Here is an 8519-nt window from a genome sequence, read left to right on the forward strand (position 1 = left end):
CTGTGGAGCCCCTGAAGACGCCTCATGATTCCAGCCTGTGGAGATCATGGATATCGTCTTGGAGTTTTGCAGTTTTCATTGACGTTATGTCTCCATTTCTGATGAAGTTTAGGCTCTCTGTTAAGGAACCATATCCTAATCATGCGTAAGAGGCTTTGCGATCGAGTTCCGTTACTGAAAAATGGCGAAAGAAACTGTCAAGGTTGGCTTTAGATTGACCTGCAGTGGCGTGTATTTGTGTGTGGACGAGCATTTACACAGCATTTTCACAGAATGCAGGTAAGCTCAAAGCCACATGATCTCAGTTAAGTTAAAATTCCAGAATATTTTGAAGGTTTTCAAATTTCAACTTCAGAAGCCGATAGCTTCAAGATTCGACAATTCAAATCATATTTTGATTAAATTCTACTTCTCAAAGTAGTCAAAAGAAGAGTATAACAACATTTTTGGTTTTGCAGAGCCGTTGGCCATCCTGATCAGCTGCGGTTCATGGGAGAAAACACATACCCCCCAGACGAATATGCTCTGGGTAAAAGACTACGGTTACACAGGCGGCTCGTCCGCAAACGCCACCACCACGAGCTACATCGCTCCTCAGCTCAAGAAACTCTGTTTCTTTAAGCTCTCGGACGCTCCCGAGAACTGCTACAACGTCACTCGTCCACCGAACGGCCATTATTCCATTAGAATGTTCTTTGGCCTCAACGAGGACGTTTTGGCCGACCGCAAGCCACTCTTTGACGTCTCCATTGAAGGAACACAGGTTTATTCTTTAAAGCCGGGCTGGAGCATGAACGACGACCAGGCATATGTCGAAGCTTCAGTTTTTGTCTTGGACACTGCTGCCACTGTTGCTTTCACAGCACCCGCCACAGTGATCCTTCGGTAATGAGCATCGAGATTCTTCAGCTTCATCCACAAGCTTATGATTTTGGGGCTGAGTGGGGGGATACTGCCATATTCAGGACTGCTAAGCGGGTGGACTTGGAGCAGACTAGAGCATGTACGGCGAGTCCTACGACAAACCAACTTGCGCAGCATATCAACCGTCCTTTGCATTGAACAACTCGAAGCCGATAATAAGACCCCAATTATTTTCCGCACCAAAACTTTGCATAAACTTAGATTAAAATGCCAATATACCAAAAATATAACGGTCAAACTACTCGGTCAGTGATCGATCGATCGCTAATAGTTCCAGGCAGGGACTAAAAACTAAAATATATAATAATATTTAAAAAATAATATCAATTTTAAATTTTAAATAAAATTAAATGAAAACCAAAATTTAAAATAAACAACCTTATGAATACCTATTTACCATAATATCAATCATTCATAGCACATGTTACACAGTAATTTGTCACTGTCTCTCTGTCAGTCTCCCTACTGTGTCATGAAACCAAATTAATCATGCTCATGCTCTCTAAACTGGCCAAATGACCCACTTTGCCAAAGTTTATTCCATCATCGCGACTGTTATTAAAATAACCGCGCTGACTGGCGCCTCATAGTGCAACGAATGCGCTGCCAGCGCGGAAGCACACGGGTTTTCCGCGCTGGTCAAATTTCATGAGCCAGCGCATCCTATGTTTGTATTGAGTCGCGCTGACACAACCTTCTCCGTTATTCAGATGCGATGTCAGCGCTCCAGTGCGGTTATACACCTGCGCTGATCCAGTTTGGGCGAGTTTGTTCTAACAGCCAGCCTTCCAGATGACTCCAGACCTGGTTGTTGGCCTTGTGAATGTCGCCCTACCTTCTATAGCATGTATGTTCGTCATTTGAGCCACCTTCTTTGGAGATAAGCTCATCCTCCCACCATTCATGGAGACTCCTTCTCCTATTTAAGCCTCTACCATGGCCATGAGCAGCTAGTTTTTGGATAGTGTGGAATTCATAGTGCTTAGAGTGCTGCTGCTAGTAGGTAGTTGGTGTGACAAGTGTGGATTTGCAAAAGAGCTTAAGGAAAGTTGTGAGTATTGCTTGTGTGAGAGAGAGTTTTTGTCTTGGGAGATCTACCTCCAAGGGTGAATGCTTAAGAGACTTGCTGGCTGAACCCTCTTGAGAAGGACTCAACGTCAGAACTTTGGTTGTACCTTTCTCTGTTGTTGATTAATAATAGATGACTACTGTTATGGTTCCATTCTCATTTGTCTTTGTAATGGTTAATGTGAATTACGTCCTTTCTGACTGATGTATAATTGCATTTATTAGATTTCACGCTTGAGTTTGTGTTTCTCTTCGCGTGTGCAGGTATCCCTCTATGGGGATCGTGGAAGATCGTGACCGGCCAAAGCGAAGGAGCGAGAACGACATCTCTTCATCAAACAATAGCGTTGGAATCCAAGTAGGTGTTCATTGCCTATCTTTCATTTGCAATTAGGAACTTGCATAGTAGCATTGACTGATTGTTGCTAGACCCATTCTGGGCTAGTAGGGATCGCCTCTATCTGTAGAGGGGATTTACCTCTCCAACAATTTGGTGACTCCACTGGGGATCAGCTATTGGTGGCATCGACCCGGCTGATTCAGATTTGATTTCTTTTGATCTCGAGGGTTTTACACAGAGACTGCCTCGCCAAGTCGCTTTCCTTATACAGGTCATCATCAATGGCAAAACGATTCATCGTACGGTCATTGATGAAGGTGCCTCAACTTGCATCATGTCTGTTGCTTGTTGGAAGGCTATTGGTTCTCCTACTTTGAGTCAGACTCCTACGACGTTAGAAGCCTTCGATGGCAGAGAGTCTCGCCCTTACGGTATCCTCCAACGCTTGCCCATCTCTTTGGAAGGGAAGACCATAGAAGTGGAGGTCGAAGTTGTTGACGCCAATCTTACCTACAACCTCCTCCTTAGACGGAGCTGGACATACGCCATGCAAGGTGTGGCTTCCTCCCTGTTCCGTGTCATTCGTTTCCCTCACCAGGGGAAGATTGTCACGGTGGACCAGCTCTCCTTCTTCGCCTCTTCTTCTGAAGGTAATGTGCCATTCGTGGAGCATACCTCTAAGTCACTCGAGAGTGTGGGTGCCGTACTTTTCAAAGATCCCACTTTAATGGGAGTCTTTCCCCTCCCACCTCCGAATCTCGCCCCTATTAACATGATCTATGTACGCTATGATCCGTGGGTTCTTCCTCCCGCTAATCAGGAAGACTCTTGGGGTGATATGATGCCGTTGAGTCCTGCCGAACTCAACTACATCAAAATCGTCGCTGCATCGGCTCCCCCTGCTGAACCTGCTCTCCCGAGCAGTGTTCCCGATTCATATGTTCATTTCCTTTGGCTAGGAGATGAGGCTACTTCCGATCCATTGAAGGAAATATTTCCTTTCGATGAGGCCATCGTAGAGACAATGTCTCTCGAAGAGCTCCCTTGGTCAGATCACCACCACCGCTCTTCGTTTCTCCCTCCCCATCCGGAAATGATCGCATGTCTCGAGCGGTTTGCTTCATGTGTCCCATCCCCGCCCCTCCAAAAACCTATTCAGCTTTATCAAGTGTCTTCTGAGGGCAATATGGGAAACATCACGCAAACCCAACCTATCGACATCTCTGTCAAACCAGGGATTGTCGAGCACATTCATATCGGAGTCACTTGCACTCCAGAGGAAGTTCAACTCTACACTGCTCTATTTCGCGAATTTCGTGATGTCTTCGCATGGTCCTATGAGGAAATGCCCGGCATCGACCCTAGTATAGTGGTGCACGAAATACCTATGTATCCAGGTGCTAAGCCTGTTCGCCAGCGCTTACGCCCTGTGCACCCCCGAAAGGCCGCAGCTATCAAAGCAGAGGTCGAAAAGCTTCTCAAGGCCGGTTTTATTTACCCCATTCCACTCACTGATTGGGTTTCTAATATAGTCCCTGTGAATAAAAAGCAGGGTACTATCCGAGTCTGTGTTGATTACCGTGATATCAATCGTGCCTGTCCGAAGGATAACTTCCCTACACCCTTCATCGATCAACTTATTGATGAGTGTGTAGGAAGCGAAATTTACTCGTTTATGGACGGCTTCTCTGGCTATAACCAGATCAACATTGCACCAACAGATCAACATAAGACGACTTTTATCTGTCCTTGGGGCACTTTCGCCTATAAGAAGCTCCCTTTCGGTCTAAAGAATGCTGGCGCTACGTTTCAACGTGCAATGTCTTATGCCTTTCATGACATTCGTCACATTGTACAGCCATATCTGGATGACCTCCCAGCTCATTCAGCCAAGCGTCACGACCATCCCTCTCATCTTCGCGAAATTTTTCTCCGCTGTCGACACTACCGCATTAGGCTCAATCCTCATAAGTGTGTCTTCTGCGTAGAATCAGGCCGACTGCTCGGGTTCATCGTCTCCTGAGAAGGCATCCGTCTGGATCCCCTCAAAGTTGAGGCCATCCTGAATCTTCCTCCCCCTGCCTCTTTACAGCAATTGCAGAGCTTGCAGGGCAAAACGAATTTTCTTAGACGATTCATTCCGAATTATGCCGAGGTGGCTAAGGGTTTCACATGGTTATTAAAGCGAGACACACCCTTTCGTTGGGATGCCATCGCTCAGGAGTCTTTCTTGCGACTCAAGGACCTCCTTGTCTCGGCTCCACTCTTAAGACCTCCGAACTACCACCGTGATTATACTCTCTATCTAGCTGCCACTGACACCACCATCGGCATGGTTCTGGTGCAGGATGATGATGACGGCAATGAGCACGTTATCTATTACCTTAGTCACAACCTCTTGGATACGGAAACTCACTATGCCTATGTCGAGAAGTTGGCATTGGCAGCTGTCTGCGCCGTCCAACGTTTCCGGCACTATATCCTATTGCGCACCACGACCGTGATTTCTGACTGCAACACCATGACGTACATCTTGTCGCGTCAGCTGCTGGGGGGCAAGTACTCGAAATGGATCGTAATCCTACAAGAGTTTGACTTGGAATTCACTGCTGCCAAGTCTAAGAAGTCTCTGGTCTTTGCAAAACTGCTCTGTTCTTTGCCATCTCCTTCTGCACCATCTCGTTCGGAAGAGCATATCCCAGATGAAACGTTGTTTCTAATCAGTACCCTCGACCCTTGGTATGGGGACATCATTGTGTATTTGCAGACGTCTTCCTTCCGTCCCAATGTATCGAAAGACGCTCGACGGAGGATTCGTCATCACTCTCAACCCTATCACATTATTGGCGATACCCTGTACCGCTTCGACGCTAATTCTGTTCTCCGCCGCTGCTTGACCCTCGAGGAGGCTGAGCGGGTATTGAATGACTGTCACTCCGGTGCTTGTGGCGGCCACATGTCCGGATATGCCACCGCCCAGAAAATTCTCCGTGCTGGTTATTTCTCGTCTTCTATCTTCAAGGACTGCATCCTTGCCGTCCGTGCATGCCATGAATGCCAAATCTACCACCGGAAAATGCGTGCACCTCCTACACCGCTGCACCCTGTTGTTACCGTAGGTCCATTTGCCAAATGGGGCATCGATTATACGTCCCGTAACCCTCGTTCGGCCGAGGGGCATGGGTATATCATCGTTGCCGTGGATTATTTCACCAAATGGGCCGAAGCGATGCCTACATTGAACGAAGATGGTTACACAGCGGCGCAGTTTTTGTTTAATCATGTCATTACTCGGTTTGGAGTCCCTCAGGCTATCGTCATGGATCACGGAAAACATTTCTGTAATCACATGATGACGGAACTAACAACCCAACTAGGCTTGCGTCAAGATAGTTCGACGCCGTACTACCCTCAATCCAATGGCCAAGTTGAAGCTGTGAACAAAGTTTTGATCACAATGCTCCAACGTACCGTTGGTACACACAAGTCTAATTGGCATCTGATGCTGTTCCCCACCTTGTGGGCTTACCGGACCTCTGTGAAGGACGCCACCGGTTTCACCCCTTTTCAACTCGTTTATGGACTGGAGGCCACCCTTCCTATTGAGTGTGAGATTCCTTCGTTAAAGTTAGCTGTCGAGTTGCTTCCCAACACCACTCCGGTGGAGGAACGACTTCTTTATTTAGAACGGCTAGACGAGACCCGTCGCTTAGCTTCTCTAGCTATCGAAGCACAGAAGAAGAGAGTTAAGGCTCACTTCGACAATACCATTCAACCTCGTTCCTTTGTTGAGGGAGATCTAGTACTGCTCTATGATCAAGTTAAGGATAAGCTAGGGGCAGGTAAACTCGAATCCATGTGGCTAGGCCCCTATATCGTGAAGAGAGTTCTGCAAAAGGGGGCATATGAGCTGATCGACTACGAAGGAAATCCTCTCGACAAGCCCCACAACAGGCTTTATTTGAAAAAATACTATGCATGATTTCGTGCACCTAGTTTGTACATACGTGTGTTTTTAGCAAGTGTGTTATGTGTGCATGATTTCACGTTTTACTTTGGTGTGAAGGCGTGTTTGCCTCTTATTGTGTTTTCTGCTCCTTGTGCAGATGTCCAGTGCACCTTATGTTGGTTTCGCTGATGGCGCCTGCCGTAGCACTTGCAATTTGTCTTCTGCGGCGTGGGCGATCTATGATCCTCACGGAGAGTTGATAGACCTTCAAGGTGTGTGCTTGGGTCGTACCACTAACAATGTTGCCGAATACAGTGCTGTAATTGAATTACTAGCCGAAGCAGTTAATCTCGGCATTCGCACATTGGAGGTGAACCTGGACTCTCAACTTGTCGTCCATCAACTCAATGGGCGATATTCCGTCAGAGACCAGCGCATTCTAAGGTTGTATTTACGTGTAAGATTGTTAGAAAGGAATTTTGATTACATCACATATCAACACATTCCGAGACGATTAAATACGTTAACTGATGCATTGGCAAACCATGTATTAGACAGACATTTGCGTAATAGATAAACATCATACAAGAAGACATAGAAAGCATAATAAGACCATAGAATAAGCATATGTAAATAAATTCTTTTCCAAGCATAGTTTGCATGTGTGTTGTCATGTGTGCTTTTAAGCTTGCATTAAAAATTAAAATATGTGGATCGTATGTTGTGCAACTGATACATTAAATCAAATTTGTGTTAAACATTTGCATAGCATATAAAAACATCATCATATGTAAAAGATCCATCCAAAATCGGTATATATATATATATATATATCGTGTGGCGCACTAAGGCACTCAAAAATAAGTGTATATGTCTAAGATAAGGCCGATGTCCTCAGTACATCTGAGACGCGTGTCTCTCAAAAAACATCAGTGAGACCTAGATGTCTACTGTGGTGCTCTCTGTAGCATACAACTGCCCATGCCACCGGCCTCAAAAGGCGGTGCATCCTGGGTTCTACCCCCACTGTGTGAATCTGAGATGCTATGGGGACCTCCTCTATCCCCTGGTAATCTGGAACTCCCGCCAGTAAACCCTCAAGGTTCTGAATCACAATCTCCGGTGTATTGACTCCTGGAGGAGCCAAGGCCACGGCTCCAGCGCCCTGTCCCTCTCTCCGTGCCTCTAGGGCTAGACCAAGGGGTCTCGTGGGTCCCACATCTGCACACCATAGCATTCATCAAGACATGTACATGAAAAAATTAAAAAACATTAAAAAGATAAAAAATTAAAAAGAGATCAAGTGTCATACCTCCATCGTCCCAATGCTCTCCCGCTGGCAGTGGCATGTCTGGATCACCGCGGAAGTCTATGCCAGCATATGGCCAGTCCTCTACAAAAATAACCTGTCGATCCAGCCACTCTCGAAAATAAACACCCCATGCCACTGGGCGGCCGCCACCTCCGCGCGGCATGACATGGCCCCATCGACTGGCCCTCGTCTCCCGGGGACCTCTGGGTGGATCCACGACCATATCCTGTAGCTGTAAGGCCGGCACCCGCTCCAGCATGAGCGGAAGTAAGAGCGACCCATAACCGAACTGCTTCGACTCTCCGCGTCGACAGTTTCTCAGTTGTCTCTTCATGCTGATCATTACTGCTACTGCCCAGTTGAATATGGTGGGCTATAAACACTCTAGAGCTAATAGTAGATGGGTCTTTGAGGCCTCGTGATTGGCCAAACAACCCGCTGCCTGGGTCACCAGGAAGTATGGATCGAAGGACGATGTCCTCCACCGTGGGAATACCTACCTTCCCACTCCGTGTTTTGCGTGCCTGTGGGCACACCCAGGCCATCAGCATATTGAGGGTTTCACCGCTGGGTCGTTGCCCCTCCAGAATGGGCATCTCGCCTCGGCGGGATAACCCGGTCAAAAAATAAATGTCCGTGTGATCAAACTCAATATCACGGCCTCGGATTGTGAATTTTCCATCAACTGGGTTCCAGGCTCTGATCAGGAACTCTAGAAGATCGGGCTGCGCTCGCAGACGTGGAGTGAGGAAAAATTTGAGCAACCCGCATGCTCGCATTGCATTGTGGCACCCAGCATCGGCATAAGCCGTTATATCTTCGTTATCATGAGCTCTCTCTTGCCAAAAAAATGCCATTGTGTCCTGCATGACCACAAAAAATATTAGAGCCCTGACCGTTGAAGTTTATACGTCCAAATGATAAAA

At 46.9% G+C, this 8519-nt stretch overlaps 1 pseudogene; it reads left to right on the forward strand.

Annotated features, from left to right (window-relative positions):
• The first annotated feature begins 520 nt into the window (after positions 1 to 520).
• On the forward strand, positions 521 to 889 carry LOC149171024 (receptor-like protein 4 pseudogene; annotated as a pseudogene).
• The last annotated feature ends 7630 nt before the right edge of the window (positions 890 to 8519 follow it).

The sequence above is a fragment of the Pinus tabuliformis genome, chromosome 4_2 (genome assembly GCF_031772625.1).
Source record: "Pinus tabuliformis cultivar Carrire ecotype Pingquan chromosome 4_2, CPIR1, whole genome shotgun sequence".
Taxonomy (NCBI): domain Eukaryota; kingdom Viridiplantae; phylum Streptophyta; class Pinopsida; order Pinales; family Pinaceae; genus Pinus; species Pinus tabuliformis.